The 20223-nt window shown below is 32.1% G+C and overlaps 1 long non-coding RNA gene across 1 annotated transcript; it reads left to right on the forward strand.

The window, feature by feature from the left end:
- The first annotated feature begins 12846 nt into the window (after positions 1 to 12846).
- On the forward strand, positions 12847 to 18541 carry LOC127705919 (uncharacterized). The gene is made up of 3 exons (XR_007984114.1): positions 12847 to 12902; positions 17309 to 17429; positions 18181 to 18541. It is a non-coding gene; the product is annotated as an uncharacterized LOC127705919 (long non-coding RNA).
- Positions 18542 to 20223: the final 1682 nt, after the last annotated feature.

Consider the following 20223-nt stretch of genomic DNA (forward strand, 5'->3'; position numbering starts at 1 on the left):
CTATTTGATTCACGTTAATTCCACGCTTTTGTCGAATATCGCTTGGAGATGCTTGTGAAATAAAGATGTTTAAATCTATGGACAACTCTCTGTTATATCACTTTCGCGTGTTTTTTTTTTTCTGTCTGTCCCTTGTAAAATGGTTAACTAAGTGATATGAGCACTGATATCTCAATCTATTAATAACTTACATTTTCCCGTCCTTTTTACATTGAAGGATGTCAAAACATATATGATTGAATAGTTCCTTTTCTAGCTGTAAATACCATATTCACACAAAGGTTCACATGGGTTCTTGAAAAGAATCAAATTCTAAAATTTAGCTTTCATTGAAAAATTGATAGCTATGACGACAATGTGAATTTTACAGTGCGAGATGCACGTTTTGAAAATGCCAACTTTAATTGTGAATGATTTTTTTTATATTCTTTACCTATGGATACCTTTATAACTTTAACTTGGGCAACATGTGTGGTATATATTTGGGTGATATATATATATATATACTTTCACCAGTAAAACATTCTTTATTTTGCCATCTGTGCCTAAGGTAAGTTTATTGTGATTTTACTGGAATAATGAATAGTATGACTGGTGTCTCTGTCTATAAGATATAATTGTTACTTAAGCATATGGACATTTTAAGATAAATTTAACGTTCTCAAAAGTCTACGAAATTTTCTGATAGATAAAAGGGATCTTATATTGAACCTGAATTAACATTGTACAGCACAAAATGTCGTCGGGTTCAATCAGTTTTACTTATGAAAACAAAAATCCACATTTATCTATCTAAGCCAAATGTCATAAAATTTAAAAAAAACATATAAATGACCACTTATTCAAAAAAAAGAGATTAAAAAAGTTGCACTTTAAAATTTGACAGTGTCAAAATGTACTTGCTACTACAGAAAGCTTGCTATATTGTTGGTTGAATGATACCGCTGAAGAAGAAATGATATTCACTCCAAACTGGTTTTAAGAAATCTCCTGAAATTGAAATTTAAAATATTTATATAAGGCTAGTGAGTGTCCAATTATTTTTATATTGTAAGTATCTAAATTTCATGCAGAACTTTGAAATGGTTAGGAAATGAAAATAAGGAGAAGTGTTATGATGGCGAAACGAGTCAATTAATCATCAGTTACCAAAGAACGATGGTGTAAACAGGTATAGGTGTAGGTAATAACCGTATGACCTCCAACAATGGACAAAACCCATACCATATTCTTGTAAACGTGCATTCAAACCGATGCGTAATATTTCCAGTTTATGGATTGGCTTAGTAAATATTTTTCTCGCAATACTGTTTATTCCATCTGAAAGTGTGTCGTACAAGGTCGTAGGGAAAAGTTGTCATGGAATTTTACGGCTAGTGTTTTAACTCCAAACATACAAAGTGCATTGTCGGGAAAGAATCACGGTTACAAGGTATATTGTAAACGACTATGACAAAATGTGAAACAATTCAAAAGAGAAAACCAACTGTTAAAACAATAAACGAGAAACATTTATAGCTTGCTGTTAGTTTTTTTATTTTTTTTGCTCATGACAATCTGATGGGTCAAGCCGTTTCCAACTGATTTCTATAGTTTGTTCTTATTTTGTGCTGTTACACCTTTGTCGAAGAAAAGAAAAGAAAGATTCACATTTTGTCCTATCATCACTTTTATCCACCATTTTCTACATAAGAACATGCCTGTACCAAGTCAGGAATATGGCAGTTGTCGTTTGATGTGTTTGTGCCTTTGATTTTGCCATGTGAGTAGGGACTTTCCGTTTTGAATTTTCCTCGGAGTTCAGTATTTTTGTGATTTAACTTGTTATAACTGACTGTGGCTATTGTTGAAGATCTTAACGTGACCTATACCTACTTATATCCACAAAAATTGAACTCTGGTGAATAGTTGTCTAATTGGCAATCATATCACATCTCTTAATTTTTATATGACAAACAGACCCCAACGACAACCACTGAATTACAAAATATCTTCATGTCAGATGAAGCGAACGTATACTCATTTTGTTAATTTACGTCCGTAAAGTGTGAACATGCTCGATCGTAACACATTCACTGCGATATGTAAACAACATACGATAGAACAGAGGGTAAGTAACTGTGTTGATAAATAGAAAGTTGACGGTTAGAGAGTTGAAAACGTGTGTCTTATATTTTGGTTTCAAGTCGCCCTTCTTTGTCAATATCGAGGAAAAGTCTAGATAGAAATCATACCTGCTACTTTCGTAAGTATCATCAATCTCAAGATTACTAGGATAGATGGTATGTAAACACTCACTGTAAAATGTGGGTTATTTGAGACCAAACATCAGCAATATAACCGAAAGTGAAATTGAAGAACTTTGCAAGATGCTTTTCTCGTTGTCTCTGAGAAGATTCTGTATGAATTCTGCTTCACATGAGTACAAAAACAATTTTGCGAGTTGTGGTGTGCATTAGTACCCAATGGAATACCGACTGTCTGCTTATATATTAATGTGAACAAAAAGTCTGGTAATTTTATAGTGTCATCATCGGTGTAATTGTTAAGAAAACAGTGTGCTTATATATATATATATACTAAATTGAGGTAAATTGTTGGGCTTTCCAAATACCTTTTCGATTCCTAACATCACTGAAGAGACATTATTTATCGAAATCCGGATATGGTGTACAAAAACCTTTGCACCTTTTGTTTGCGGTATATCATCTTCTCCGCAAGTTTATTGTTTTCTGTTTAGTATTAAATTTAAGATTAAGATCCATTTATTACATCGGTGATCCGTTTATTTGGCAATCGCCAATGGCAGTCAGCAGGGTTTAAGAACATTTGTTGTTCGACCTGTTAGTCAAATGCGTTTTGTTAAAATATACTTTTTCACTATTTTGGTCTTTTGGAAATGTTGTTTGTGCTGTATTTAGACCCCTCCAACAAGAAATTTGTTTTGCATGCACACGTATAAAAATTGCGGTTTTTATCCAATGCAATCATAGGTTTGAACGTTGTTTTCAATTTAGACTTGTATATATATATATATATATATGACATGCCTTACTATTGCAGATGAAGACTCGACGCTATCTTGTGTTATTCTATTTATTAGCAATCATAACAGAGGGTTTGAGTTCTTCACTCTGCAAAGAACAAGATTTACCAGTACTACCATTTCTCGTTATTCTTGGTAAGTAAGTTTCTATACACGACTATTTGTCAAATCTATGATTTTCTAAATTTTCCCAATATAGACACACCTCCATATAGATGTAAAATACAATAGTGAATACAATCTCAATACTCACATAAAACGTACAATATCAAACATAGCTAAGAATATTATAGTTGATATCATCTATACTACTAATAAATCTAAAGACCGTTTTTTGTTCACCTAATAAACGTATAACCGAAGAAAGCTACAAGTCAAACTTATATAAGGGTATATATACTTGATAGGGTATATTGAAAATTTTACCCTTTTACATCGATTACTGTTTGAAACAATAAGCAATTAGAAAAATTAATAAGTCCCCTAACTATCCGATGCGATTTTCTTTTAGTCATGTCATTATATTTCCGGTCTAATGTAAGCAGTTTAACATGTTAAAGAACAAGTGGTATGGATATCATCATTCATAATGAAATAAAGTACTTGCCCGTTATACACTAATCATGCTATACCGAACTTGAAACAAACTACTCCCGGCCCCGATATTTATACACTGTACGTGTACTCTCTATACTACTAAATCTAAAGACCGTTTTTTGTTCACCTAATAAACGAATTCAACTTTATATATAACTTATATAGGACAATGGTGTTGATCAAAAATTACACCATTCCAAGCCCTTTGGTTTTCCACATAATTTATATTACCAATAATTAACAAGTTCCTGGTCGACGGGTTCAAACAGAAAGATTTTGAAAGCAGAGAAAACTGTGCACCTTATAATCAGCATAACTTTATCAGATGACAATACGAATACTAAAAATAAGGCGTAGGTATTTTAATTCAGTCCCGGTCCCGCGATATCGCGGATGTGTTCTAGTTTATATATATATCACAGTGACACTAAATATTTTATCGCAGTTATTCCTCCACCATAATTTGTTTTCTTTCTCAGTATCATTTGTTAGTCTCTTCCAGATCTTTTCATGTGCAGTTTATATAATAGAAATCTATATGCATTTTCTGAATGACTGAATCTATAAAACTTTGTAAGCGTGGTAAAAGAGGGACGAAAGATACCAGAGGGACAGTCAAACTCATAGATCGAAAACAAACTGACAACGCCATGGCCAAAAATAAAAAGACAAACAGACAAATAATAGTACAGATGACACAACATAGAAAACTAAAGACTAAGCAACACGAACCCCACCAAAAACTGGGGGTGATCTCAGGTGCTCCGGAAGGGTAAGCAGATCCTGCTCCACATGTGGCACCCGTCGTGTTGCTTATGTTATTACAAATCCGGTAAATAGTCTAATTCGGTAAGTCACATTCGTGAAAAGGGAAGGGTATTGTAGTTACAACATAAGGAACATATCCGATATCATCTGTGAAACGGTTATTCCATAACGGTCAACCAACTCGTGATGGCGTCCGTAAAATTTACGAAGGGATGATTTCAACTTCATCATTTGGAACTCTTGCCTTAATAGCTTCCTTGTGAGCAGCAATCCTCTATCAAGGAAATCATGATAGGAAACACAAGCCCGGGAATATCGTATAACTATTTCAACAAAGAAAAGCAAAATGGCATATAGACACTCTATAGACAAATTACATAAGCAAAAATGAGAGACAAGATGTATATAATGACTACTGTTCTTTTTCTTATTTCAGGAACAGGAATGACAATGGGAAGTATCATGTGTCCAAAATGTCCAGTTATCAATTGCCCTTCGACTCAACAAACGGTTACGTGTCCCACAACAGTATCCACGCCGACAAGTACTATGACCACAGACCAACCTTGTGATGCAAACGAATTACAAGCGTTGAAAGACGAAATTGTTAATTGGAATTTTTGTCAAACTATAAGCAATTCGGTCATGTGCGCTGCCGACGCTCGATGCACTTTTAATGTAAATTGTGGGGCAATTCAAAATAAATGACACCCTTTATCATAAATCTAAATTTACAAACGATATCAGATAACTTTTAAAGATTTTCTACTTATTTTCTCTTTAGAATACTTAAATTTTGGTTCAAAATTTTAGTGAGTAACGATTGTGTATTAAGGTTTTGTTATAAAGAGTTTGTGCTAAATTGTTCAATATGTATGAATTGAGCAACTTATGTAAACAAATTGTTATATAGTCTTGGTATGATTAATTTGTGGGATAATCAGTGGTTTTTGGATGTAGACAGTTCATATTTACCTTTAATAAGACATCGTTTTAATCAAGCTAAACAAGATTGACATTGTTTATTAGAAACTTCTTCAAAGTGTAGATTATATAAGTATGTGGTAACAGATGTAGTTTTTGCAATTTCACTTACAGAAATGCATCCCTGTAATTTTTCGCAAATGTACCGGTATAACAATGATCCGTTTGTCTTCGCATAACCTTTGTATGGAAACTGGACGTTATGTTGGTACTACTGTGGATTCATTTATTTTCGTGGGTACCAATTTTCGTGGATTAAGGAAAACTTACATGTTCGTTGATATTTAATTTCGTGGTTTTGACGAAGTCTGCATACAAGCCTATGGAAAATTTGTTATTCGTTGAACATTTAATTTAATTTAGTATTAGAAATTGTATTTTTTGTCATTTAAGAGTGATAGAGGATGAATTTAATTTCTTCCTACAATGTAGCAGGTATACTGATTTGCGTGAAAAACATATCAAGAAATATTACTGGCATAGGCCATCAACTTTTAAATTAATAGAACCATTGTCTGGTGAAAACACAAAACAGCTTTGTAAGTTAGGAAAATATATACATTTCTCTTTTAAATTAACAGTTTATTGTAAAGATATTTTGTAAACATGAAGCTTCTGACGTCACCTATTGTTATCTTTACATATTGTAAATATTGTTTGTAATATGCCATATGCATATACTGAATACACTGATGAGCAGTAAGGCACAAGGTTAATACAGAATTCAAACTCAAGCTGGCAGTATGAAATTACATGGATACTTGTCCGTTTAGCTCTTTTTTTTTAAATAAGTAAAATGCAAGAAAAGTCATGACACTGAAGAGCAGAAATCGCTAAAACAAATGGTCAAAACAGGATTTGAACAATACATGGCCGACGTTAATAAAAAAGAAAACTGTATCGATTATGAATAATATACATACGTGTGCAGAAAACCCGTAAACTAAAGTCTAGTGTTAATTTCGAATTGCTCAAAAAACAACGAAATGTCAGGTACTCCAGAAAGGTACGTATATTCTGCTTTGTGTGTCACGACCAACGTATTGCCAAGGGGTAACAGTGTATTACCTGAGGAAGAAGGAACAATAGAAAAGTAACTCCTTTTATGATAAAATTAACGAATTCATGAGTGTGTTTACGTCGGTATAACCATACTGATTTACATTTAAAAAAAAATCTATTCAACAATGTAATTTGAAATATTCTTGCAAATGCATTTTGTTTTGTCTTTCTTGTTCATTTCTGTAAATTTATTGTTGATACGATGTTGGATTATTGGAAACACGAAGGTTGTCCTACTCCAGACATCCATTCACTATCATGCCGTATTTGGCACATTTTGGAATGTTTCGGTTTTGAATTTTATTCAACTGTGAATTTAATTCGGTCTTCCAACTCTTTTGATACAAGCACCACTGATGAGTCTTAAGGATGTTCGCTACTCTGGGTTTTTTAATTTTTGTCAGATGTTCGGAATCCTCTGGTTTTATCCATGTAGTGTCATTAAAAATTTTGCCCATTAACCCCTTCTTTTCTTTCCATAATTTGATTACATATAGTTTAATATGTCATCTTTGAAAATCTTATAAAATCCTTGTTATTTTTTCATCGTTTTTGGAAGAAAAAAGGTACCAATGTTAAATGTATGAAAAATCTAGAGAGAATTTTTTCCTGCCAAATTTTCAATGGCTTATATCTCGAAAACAAGCATACGAACCCTTCATTTTTTTCTGCTTTTTTAGTTTCTTTATTTATATACTAACAATTTATCACAGCCTTTTAAAAAGCTTGTTATTTTGAAACAGAGTAGTGAACATCCTTAAGTAAACAGAAATTATAGGCTTTGGCTATACGTTTTAGACCTTTTTTGGTTATAGCTCTTCATCTTTTTAATAAACTTTGGATTTTCAAATATTTTAGACTCGAGCATCACTGAAGAGGCATATATTGTCGAAAAGCGCATCTTGTGCAGAAAAAATTGTACCGTTAATGTTATTATTGGTATCTTTGATGATTTTTTTCATAATTTCTCGAGAGAATTACATTTGTTGGAGCTCATTAAACTAATATATAGAAAAGTCCTTATCATTGCTGCATATTGATAAATGAAATGATTGGATAAATTATATTCATGTAAAGGTTAGACAATACTTGGTCATGTTTTATGAAGATTTTAAGCCCAAGGCGAAGTCGAGGGTTTTAAATGTTCATAAAACATGACCAAGTATTGTCTGACCAATTTAGAACATATTCACACTTTCAAGTGACCTTACAAAATTATCCTTTCCCATTGTAATATTCAAACCTTGATAAGAATTCACTTTTTATAATGAAGTGTTAACTAGGTTAACAAAAGGAATGTATAACATAGATAATGATCATTTCAATGGATGGAATGAAATAGCACTAACATAGTTTTGTGAGAACAAAAAGGATGAATTGATCAAACATTGAGTTTTTCTTCTGCTTCAGGTAAAATTTAATACTTATATACCTTAAGTTTCTTGATTTTAAAAAGCACACAATGTTATATAAATCAGCTTTTTGAAATTTGTATATTTTTTTATAATTATAAAACTCACTCTATAAATATTTGAATTACAACCATTCAACATCAGATGCTTACTTTTTATTGGTGACTGTACATGGATTGTGGGTTTTTTTTCGAAAAAAATCCTTTGCTTTATATATCAGCAGTCTGACATTGTTTTCGTGAAAAAAAAATATAATAATAATTGATTCGAATGTCTGGTATCAAAACTGAATAAAAGATTGTGTTACCTACATCTTTGCCCCAATTTCATATTTTGTTTGTTATATATATATATATATGTACCATGATAAACATTTCCAAATTCAAAATGTTTTTTTATAATTCTATTCTCTTTCATCTATAATCAGTAGGCTATTTTCCCAAGGAAAATGCTTCAGGGGATTGTACACTTCGTAAGTGTAGTTATTAAGAGTTCCTTTTCATAATTAATCTACAATGAAAAGTCATTCATGTAAAGCATTTTAAAGTGCATGGAAAGCCATGTACTATGAAAATTAGAAGGGAAAAAAATGACTTTTCATTGGACGAGAAGGGGTGAGTATGTTCTAAACAAAATATAAAGCTTTTTTAATAAAACATTTGCAGAATGACTCTCATAGTATGTAGCCTGGTACAATATCCCAAATAAATTTATGAATGCGCCTGTCTGTTAATTGTCACGAGCACTTTCTGTATGAAGATATTGTTTTTCTATCAGTTGTATGATTAAAAATATCTGTTCAGGTCTAAAACTTATAAGGAAAATATTTATTTATTATCCGTTAAAAGATTTTACTATTTGTAAACTATTTTAATGAGAATCTTCTCGATACATTCACATTAAATATTCATATCCCATTAAGTCCTTTATAATTTACATAGTGTCTTCAATTCAATTATTGATCTTTGCATATCAATCGATAATATTAATATTTGTTTCCTAAACCTTTACGTACTACCTGCTGATATATACGGAAAATAGGCATTTTCCATTTATATAAACAGCAAGTAGAAAAAAATTGAGGTTGGTACGTAAGGAATTTATTCATGGCAACATTTCAAAGCAATTTAACACATAACCATGATAACCTCAATAGTCTGTCGTTCTGATCGCTTGCTATATTTATTGTGAAATGATAACATCAGCTGCTCTTCAACTTCGTACTTTATTTGGCATTTTCAACTTTTTTGATTCGAGCGTCACTGATGCGTCTCTTGTAGACTAAACGCTCGTCTCGTTTACAAAATTTTAATTTTTTTTATCTATGATGAGTTTATTTATGGTACTTCTGTTTTCATTGATTTTTTTTAATATTACTATTTACAAAAAAACGCTTCCTTGTGAAAATGGAATCAGTAGAGTCCTTGCAAAAAATATGCAAAATACTGAAGAATTTCATTTCCCTGCGCTTCTTGCGAAGCTAGTTTTTGCCACAAGATTTTCCAATGGAAAAAAAAATGATAATTTGTCAAAGTCGGTAAGGGTCAAACATGCAAATGGACTTGAAGTTCAAAATTCGAATATAACGAGTTCAAAATAGAATAAAAGTATTACATTTTCTGACTTATATCAATATATGTCGATGGCAGTCTTTGTTAACATTTCTACACTAGGGAATGATTGGAATTAGCTCAGGCAAATATCATGAAAATGCTCTGGGCGATAAAACAGGAAAAGAACAAGTAATATGTTAATTATCTGTCTTCCATCTGTCTTTACCACCCTGCTCAGATTTTTACAAGCTTGAATATTTTTAGAGGAGATGAGAAAGATGATATAAAAATCAGGAAGACCGATAGTTTACATTATACTGTTTCTTATTCTGTCGATCGCCATAAGCATTTTTCATAATATTTCCCATGAATGATAAGCTTAATATCAATCAATATTTTTTTTTAATGTAGTTATAAATTCAGTAATCCAGTCGCGAAAATGATGAATTCACAAAACAGGTTATTCAGTAACAAGAGGGAAAGCTATAACTCTGTGTTCCCCTTAATTCTGTCGTAGTTATATTCCTACACCAGACACGGGGAGAATTCAAATAGGATTTTAGGCATTGTCTTCTGGTGTCGATCTCTTGCAGTATTGAAATTATTTAGCAATTCATTTATCAATGCTGTTGAAAAGTCTAATATCCAAATTTCATACAGGGAACAATTTTGCTATGAAAAAAAATCATTTGCATCCTGTACTTTGTAATATACGTGTTGTATTGTATGTGTAAAAATATGATTGTTATTTTATTGTCCGATGCAGAATGAAATTGATGCTGAATGTCATTTCTTCCTGTTCTGTGATTTTACTCAGAATATTTGTGAAAAATTGTTTAAACATTTTAATACTGCAGAAAATATTTCTAATAACTTGACACTTATTAGTTAAGTTACAGTTAAGTCTCCCTCGTATCTTGACTAACACCTAGAAGTTGACAATGAGGGTCGGTTTGGAATTTAACTTTACGACAAAAGTGATGAATTCCCTTTCCATTTTTATGAAGCAACATTCTAGCAGCGAGTCCATAAGGAAAATATATCTCCCAGTTGATATGCTATTTCAGGGCTTGCGTTTCCTATCATGATTTCCTTGATAATGAGGGGCACTGCTTAAAATGAAGCTATTGCACCAAGGGTTCCAAGTACTAAAGTTGAAGTCATCCCTTCGAAAGTTTTTCGGAAGCCAAAATATTTGGTTGAGCGTAATGGTATATCTGTGTCACTTATCATTACGGATACGTTCCACTTGTTAAAAAGATCCCATCCTTTTTTCTCGATTTTAACATTATCAAAAGCGCCTTATTATCGATTATTAACTTGCTTGAACAACACGACGGGTGTCACATGTGGAGAAGGGACTGCATACCCTTCCGGAGAACATGAGTTCACACCTGTTTTTTAATGGGTTTCGTGTTGCTAAATCGTTAGTTTTCTGTGTAATATTGTTTGTTATCGTGGTTTTTTTGCAATGGTGTTTTTATTTAACTTATGATTTTCGAATGACTCTTTTCTCTTTTCACGACAAACGTTGAATCCGTCAACACCAAGCGACATCAAATAGTCAGTAATACCAATTTTCTGTTTATATATTTTGTCATCACTCATAATACAATAAAACGGATAATATGAATTACCAATTATACTAGACAGACCACTCAAATAAAAAATAAAAACAAAAACTGCCTAGTTGGTTACAAAAAGGACGACCGCTTGCCTGAACAATGAAATAAAAAATCCGCTTATAATTTGGAAAGCCGAATGTGCTTGCTACTACTTATCTATAGAGGTTGGTTGATACCTTCGCTCAAGAAAACAAAACAAAAATCAGAAACACTCAGACACAACAATGTTTCAAAATAATTGGGATTGTTTTGTATTTATAAGATAAGCAATATACCAACTTCACCTGCATATGGGATATACATTTCCCAACTCATTCGGTATTCAAGAGCTTGTAGCTGCTACTCAGACTTTATAAAACGTCATCAGTGTCTGAGCAGAAAGTTGATGAACCAGGGTTATGTCAAAGAACATCTCGTCCTTTTTCTAAAATAGTCATTTGGAAGATACGAAGACCTTGTTGATAAATATTCCTTATCAACTTCACAAATAATACATGATGGTCTTGAAGTATATATTCTAGGTACTGACGTTGTTTATCATCTTAATAACGTGTTATGTGTTCTTTTTATTTGTCTTTGTATATTTTTAACATTTACTGTTTAGTCCATTTTTTGGTAATATACTTTTGGCGTGACTATATTTATACATCCCGCCAATGTGTTATTGTGCTATGGACATTTTTGTATTCTTGTCTTTCATTTTTGAGCATATACTTTGTCTATAGAGTGTCTATATGCCATTTTGGTTTCTTTGTTGAAATAGTTATTTGTTTTTATAGTGATTTAGATTATATCACAATGTTGACTGCTGTATCCCAACTTTTGACATTTTTATCTATTATGTCTGTTTGTTTTGCTCACACATTGTTGTAAATATAATGGAATTCTATGCGACTGTCATACAAGTGAGAGGTTTAGCTAGCTAAAAAACCAGGTTTAATCCACCATTTTCTACATAAGGAAATGCCTGTACCGAGTCAGGAATATGACAGTTGTTTTCCATTCCTTTGATGTGTTTGAGCTTTTGATTTTGCCATTTGTAAAAGGACTTTCTGTTCTGAATTTTCCTTGGCGTTCGGTATTTTTGTTATTTTACTTTTTATAAAATTAGCTTTTTTTGTCAAATTTGGGCAACAGTAGTTTATAGATGTTCAACCTCAAAAATCGATTACAAAGACAAATCAAGCCAACAATTTAAATACTGAGAGAACTGCAAAAGCGACAATACCGGATGCGTCGACAAGATAAGCGTTTCAAGCTATGCATACATCAAAGACTGGTATTAACATTTTATTTGATTCATATTACCCCATTCTTTTGTCTATTATTGTCTGGAGGTGCTTGTGAAATAAAGATGTTTTGATCAAAGGAGAACTTTCAGCCGTATTTTTTTTTCTTCATGCGTTTCTAAGTCTGTGACCGACAATATGGTTTACAAGGTATAACGAGTACAGGAGATCTTTATATATTGATAACTAATACATTACATGATGACATTTTTAATTCAGCCTTTACAGTACGACAACCTAAGTTGTCAAGATACCGTTATATATGATTGAATAGTTCCTTCTATTGGTATAAACACCTTATTGACATGTAGGTCCGCAAGGGTTCTTGCATTCAACTCAAATTCTAAAATTTAAGTTTAAAATGAAAAATTCTTAGTTCTGTTGGCTTTGTCCATAGGAAAATTTGAAAAGTACATTTTGAAATTTCAAACTTTAATTGTATAAAATCAGATATATTTTTAATATGTTTTACCTAAGTATACCTTTATAACTGTTTCTTTGGTAACATGGTGGTGATATACTTTTAACAGTGCAGAAATTTCTAAATTTGTACATCTGTTCCAAAGGTAAGTTTAATTATTATCATATTCAGACAAATAGTGCAGAGTGTGATCTGTGGCTCATTTTATTTCAATTTTTAACCATATGCAGACATAATTTTAATTACAGAGACGATCAGGATTTTTGTATTTGAAAAGGAAAATGCTTGAGCGATTAGATTAAAAGAATATCAGGGCGACTGAGAGTTGCCGCTCTTTTTCGTATTCAAAAATAAAGGAACCAGGCTTATGAATTAGTACGCCAAACGAGTGTTTCAATATCCACAGGTTATCAATATTGCTGGCAATATACTATCACATCATGTGTTATTACCGAATAGAAATATGTACAACAGGACGTTTATGCTACCGAGACTAAGATTATCTTTGGATTCTATATTGTCCCATGTTCATCACTCCTATAAAGCAGTCAATTATTTGACAACTAGAAGGTAAAGGGCAGAACTGTTTTTCAGTATCATTTGACACTTTAAAATATTTATGCGTACTGATTACAGAAATGAAAACTCCTCTTTTTATTTTTCGAGGCTAAGAATATCTTCTTTGTATTAATTCTAGTATGTTACGCATATTATGTTGGACAAAAGCTTCTGAAGATTTGTGTTTATATCTGCTTTAAAAATGTCCATATAAATTTGGAAATTAATGTGTGTATCTATTAATGTGAGGTTTAAAATTTCTTTTAATAAATATTTAAAAAAATATGTTAAAGATAATGCATATATTAAGTTTTTCTTTAAAAAATTGAGAATCAGGATAGAATACTATATAATTTCACCTCGCATATGTGCGTTAAAGACGTGTTTTGGTACTAGTATTACAATCTTATAAATGGTGTAAATGATTATTTCTGCCTAAACCTTTAAGGAATATCTAAGATATAAAATGGTATAGAAAACCCCCAATTGGCAACAACACACGATTACTATCAAATGATGTTTTAACAAACTGTAGTTTGCATTATAATCGGAATAAACTATGACCTGAAACAGGTCATTATTTTATACCTTGAAGCACTTGTTATTGAAACTTAAAAAGAACTTCTTTAAAAGAATAACTTATCGTTCTGAAAGGAAATAACTGCATATAAGTATATAAATACAATATAAACAACCTTTTACAGTCACTATTATTGACAATATTCTATCTTACAAGTTGTCTTATTCTACCAAATGAAAAATCTTCTAGCTGTGTAATATCTTTTTTTGATGCAAAGCACTATTTTACATATCAAATAAGTTAAGATTATAATCTCTGAGCTTTGTCATTACTCTGTAACACAAATTTATTACATTATAAATATCTTTTCAGTAGCAACATTAAAATACTCCCCCAAGAAAGAGTCAACAGTATTTGACAAATGTTTCATAAATCCTTAAAGAAGATGCAAATTACGGTTAAAAACAAAAACTGAAAAAAATTGGATGAACTACAAGAAGGAGCAATACCGGGTGCGTTGACAGGGTTACGTGCCCGGCTAGGCAATTTTTCTATCTATGCACATGATATTAAATCTAGCCTAGTATCTAAAAACACATATCAGCTGTCAGGAACAAGGTGATCACAAACCCACATTCCAATCAGTGCATCATTTGAAGTAATTGTCTGTACCATAAAGAACCCGAAAGCTGGACAACATTACTGCATGAAAAAATCCTGGTGACTCAAATGGCTACACAGTAACTTGTTAGTGCCCAGACCAGGATATCAATTAATTTAGTAAATGTACTATAATGGAAACCTCCGTGTATCTTAGGCCGCGTTCACACTGCCAATGTGAAACATGTTTTGTGTACACAAGTTGTGTTGTTTTCATCTTTGAAATAAACACTATTCAATTGTTTGACATTCATTTAATTCTATATTCAAAAGTTAATTAATAATTATAAGCTACAAGTGTTTCCAAAAATAACGCGGTATTTATTTATAATTAATGTTCAAAGTTTCAATGAAACTTGTTTCAAGCTTGTTTAAGCCTCAGTGTAAACACGGCCTTATTCTTTAAAATAATTAAACTCAGTCTATTTGTTTGCTGCCGCCTTTGCAGTGCATATGAGTTTACAAATTCAGTCAATAATAAACAAATATATTGAGAACTTGATACAACATTTGTTTATCATCAACTAAAAATAGTTCTGTCGTTTGTTGTGTCACATAACCGGTTCTTTCAACTATTGCAATTCCAACGCAAAAGTACGGGACTCAAACCCCCCAAAAAAGATTGAAAAAAGGCAAACGATCGTCTCTCTTGAATACTATTAAATTGCAAAGGCTTTATCTATACAGATTTCAAGTGTCGAAAATGAATAAATAGTTTGACTTTGATCGATTTTCAAATAAATTCATCTCGTTTTCTTATGGATGACGTACTGACGCAGGATCAGGATACCGTTGGGTGACGCAATCATAAAGTAATAGAATCTGTCGACTCTTGGACGAAGTAAAGCGACATCAATTAAACACACTAGAACAACTGCAAAAGGAAAAGACGATAACCCGTCAATAGTTTTATGGAATTAATCTGGATGTATGTGAGATCTTTGTGGTGCTGAGGAGTTATATCAACCGTTTAAACACCAACAAATTATCGAAATAATTAATACTTGTGAGGCACTACTGAAAATGGTGTTTTGTAGGCATGAAACCGGACTTAATGGTTTATGTTGAAGGCCGAGAAATCAACCACCAAGCAGAATGATGAAAATATTGAAATCAGGGGTAATTAAGATCCAAATGATCAAAACTGTGATGGAACTTCGAATGAAGATAGCTTGAGGGGTACATTATTTAGAAATGAATAAAAGGGTACATAATACGCCCATTTCTAGAATAAAAAACTTCAAGTACTCGCAAAGCGATTTGTGTTCGTACCGGCTGACAAAGCAGCCAAAAATGTCTCCACAGAGAGTCATATCATTACCACTTATCAGCTTAAGGCCTCCTCTGAACATTTGAAGGTCCCTAGTATGTACTTGTTACCTAAACTACACAAAAAATAAAGTGTTTTTAACTAGTTCCTTACCTAAGAACTCATCATTAACTTCTTTGATAAAGCATATGAAAATAGTGGTATAAACAATTTTGGGGTGTACATTTTTATTTTTGATGTTTCAGATACATTACGTGCTTGTGATGGTCCTTTTAATTTGGTTGATAGTATTTCGACTCTCAACACAACACTTTTACATTATCTTATTGAACAAAAGTGTATCTTTTTGATTAAATGGTCGTTTGAAAAATGTTATTTAAATGTATCTGCTGCAGCTCATATAAAGCCTTCCTCTGAATTGAAAACGGTAAAATGCTAGATATACTTACTGGAAGTGTGATGAGATGAATAAAGCTCTAAATTTTCTCCTTATCAACATTTATATTGTCTCGGCAATAAAGTTTATCGACAGGATATAGATATTCAAATGGACACCAATTACATCCCTTTGATAGCTGACGTGTTCCTGTACTGTTATGAATCACAGTTTATGGCAAAACTCAGTAAAGACATCATGAAAAATCTGTGTTTGGCAAGATTTTGAATAAGATCACGAAGAGTGTTGATGTCAACTGGAAACGACGGTAGACCAGGCGCTTAAACTCATGACCAAGCAAAATTTCCGTCAACTAGTCGTATTCAACAAAGAACTGGTTGCTATTCACACGAAGAAGACCAAGCTCGTCATAATCACCAAAGTTGTTTTTATAAATGCCATTATCATTTATTAGTATTGAAGTGAGATACTCTTCGTTTGCATTTCTTTTTACCTCTCGGTCCCATACTTTTCACTTAAAATTGCAATAGTGGTGCAGACCTATCATTTTGACACTACTGTTGTGCAGATGGATTTATAAAATTCTAGTCTTCTCATGATCAATTTGAGTAACTTATTTTACACAATGTATAAAGGACATCTGAGAGTAATACGTTTGATTCATATCATTTCTTTTCTAGAAAAGAAAGGTCTCTTACTATTCGCTGATGTCTGGCGTAATTAAAATGTTTTATGGGCGAACTGGATTCTTGCATCTTTTAACTGACAAGGTCATTATGTCTGCTTGATATCTCAAACATCCGTCTGTATGCTAATTTAAAATATTGTGTCAGGGTGGTGATGCGTCTTCAAGAAGACTATAATTTTGTGACTTGAAATTCAACTAATCTTTGTCAGTATAGCATGTGCAGTGATGGCAGAGGAGATTTTATCGATACCACATCAATGTGTTCTAGTCTTGAATATTATTGAAAGTTTAACATTCGTCCATCGACTCATCCATCAATCATTTTTTCCATCAATCCATCCATACATTATTCAATCAGAGGAATTTTAATTGATTGTTTAATACAATCTAAGCATTTAAAATACAAAGGAGACTGTGTCATTTTACCGCATGTTACACGATGCACTTGTATTTTACAGATGAGAACTCGCTGCTGTCATGTGTTATTGTTCTATTTATCGACAATTATAACGGAGGATTTTAGTTATACACACTGCCAACAGCAAGATTTATCACCATTACTGTATCTTTATGGTCTTGGTAAGTAAATCTCATCTCATCGAACAAAATAAATTAATCAAGCTATATATCAGTCAAGAAGAGAAAAATACACTAGCAGCTGCAGACAATAAATACGTGACTGCAACCACTGGCTTTTGACAGCCAGTGGTCATGGGCTCTCTGCCTGCTATAGATGTGTTTTTGTGATAACTGTTTCTCTGCAGAGAACTACATAGATATATACCAAATTATATAAGGTTTTAATCCTTGCAAGAGACTGTTTATGTGTTAACAATATAGCAGAGACATATTATACAAGATATTGGCACCCTCATTCTATGGCCATATAACTTATTGAAATATCATATTCATAAGACTATTTCGTTATATATAACTATTTAATCATCTGCTGCCATATTCCTTTCATTTAATTTTTTTCTGTCATAGTACAAATATGATGTTATAAAAGATTGATAACAAGAAGATTTCTTGATAGCGTATAGTAGCTATTATTATGTATTTTGTAATTTTTTTTTAGAAAATAAGTAGTTAATTCGTAATTTAACATTTTCAAAGAAATCACAACGGTCATGTGATATCACGAGACTTCACCTAGTTGCCAATCACCTGTTATATACCCCAAAAAAATTGTTTCCAGTAAAAAGCAAGGCAAAATATTCATTTCCAAAATCCCCTCCCCCCTTTTCTGGATATCAAATGGTCATCCCCTTAAGCTATATGTTAAGTGAAAATAATGCATATTATGACTACTGTATTTTTCTTATTTCAGGTTCAGGACTCACAATAGGAAGTTCCATATGTCCAACATGTCCTAAATGTAAAAAATGTCAAATTGTCAGTCGGCCTTTGATTACTCAATCAACAGTGACATGTCCCCCAGCAGTATCCATACTGGCAAATACCATTGAACCATGTCAATGTCCCACAACCACAGGTCAACCTTGTAATGCAAACGAATTGCAATCATTGAGAGACGAAATTGTGGACTGGAATCATTGTCAAACTATATCTAATACGCAACAATGTAATGATGACCCTAGATGTTTTCATAATGTTAACTGTGGGCCCAAAATAAATAAATGACACCTGTTGGCATTATTCTACTCTGGTGATTTATATTTTCCAATACTTTTCCTACAATATTGATCAGATATTACCTTAGATGGTTTTAGCTATTGTTTTAAATTTCCTTTAGCTCCTCAAGTATTTATCATAGCAATAAATATAACAAATAGATGTGGTATGATTGCCAATGAGAGTACAATCTACCAGAGTTCAAATGCAGTGGATGTAAGTAATTATAGGCCACTGCAAGACCTTCAACAATGAGAAAAACCCATTCCATATAGTTGGTCCTAAAAGGCTCCGACATGAAAAATGTGAAATAATCCAACAAGAAAACCAACCATGCAAAGGTTATTTTAAAAGTGTTTATTGATGTGTAAACTTGCCCTTCACCCACAAACTGGAAGGACTTTATATAAAAAGAAGATGTGGTATGATTGCCAATGAAACAACCCTCCACAAGAGACCAAATGACACAGAAATTAATACAGTAAAATAAATAGAACATTAATATATGTAGACAGCTCTCTCACAAGCAAAAAACCGTAACTGTAAAAATATAAGGGCATACATCACAGGCTCGGGGAAACATTCTACTGCATCCACACAGCACATGTAAAAAAAAAAACCTCCAGTAAATATAAAAAGAAGATGTGGTAGGATTACCAATGAGACAACTCTCCACAAGAGACCAAATGAAACAGAATTTAACTCAGTTAAAGAAATAGAACATTAATATAATGGAATAATATGTTCACCCACAAACTGAAAAGACTATGTTAACTCACAAACAGGATGGACTTTATGTTCACTCACAAACAGGAGGCCCGAGAACACAGTTATTTCGTAGTGCATTTCTTTTAGACAATAAATTCAAATTAAAAAAATCGCACCTGCTCTATCTCAAAAAGATTTTTACAGTGTAGTGTACTACTATTGATACAAATAATATCAAAATTATAGAAACTTCTACCAGCTCTAACTCAAAATATTGACAATTCTGTGTTAAGGGGGGCTAAAATTCAGTTCGACAGCTTCAGACATTCTAATTTTTGACCTTTTTTAACTGGACCAAATCACTACTTAACATAAAGATTCAGCACCCAAATTTTTTTAACATGTAATTCATCCCCTTACTTAATATTTCATGCATAAAATATCAAGAAATAAATTCGGAAAGTGTATCAAAAAAAAAATGCAAGTTATACACTGTTCACACTAGGGACTATATTCGTAGACAACGAAAACCAAAGGACGATAACTGTGTCCTTGGACCTAATAGGATAGAAAGACTTGACCAATTTTAATAAAACTTTGCATGACCTAAGCTTAGGAAAGTAGAAGATAGTTGGCCAAGTTTCATGGCCATAGGATATATATTATAGAAACTAGGGCCATTTTAATATTGAAATTTGGATGTTTATTTTTGACGTTTAAATCAAATATTTTCAACTGTCAAGATTTTGGCCTAAAAAATTTAAATATTGCAAAAATTTGCTTTTTAAATACTCTTGAATATAATATAATAAGTATTAAAAGCAACGGAACACTCATTTGATTTATCAAATTTATTACAGTTATTCAAAAGTCAAATTTATATGAGCCTGTGCCTGAAAATAGAGATTTTCGAATTAAGGGAAGCCTTACATAAACATGCATTTTTTTCAACCAATTTGAAGTTTTTGAAGTTTTTAACCATACATTATTATTTCATATATATTAAATGTACTTTAAATGTAAAGAAAAG

This window comes from Mytilus californianus, unplaced genomic scaffold, assembly GCF_021869535.1.
Source record: "Mytilus californianus isolate M0D057914Y unplaced genomic scaffold, xbMytCali1.0.p SCAF_6, whole genome shotgun sequence".
NCBI lineage: Eukaryota > Metazoa > Mollusca > Bivalvia > Mytilida > Mytilidae > Mytilus > Mytilus californianus.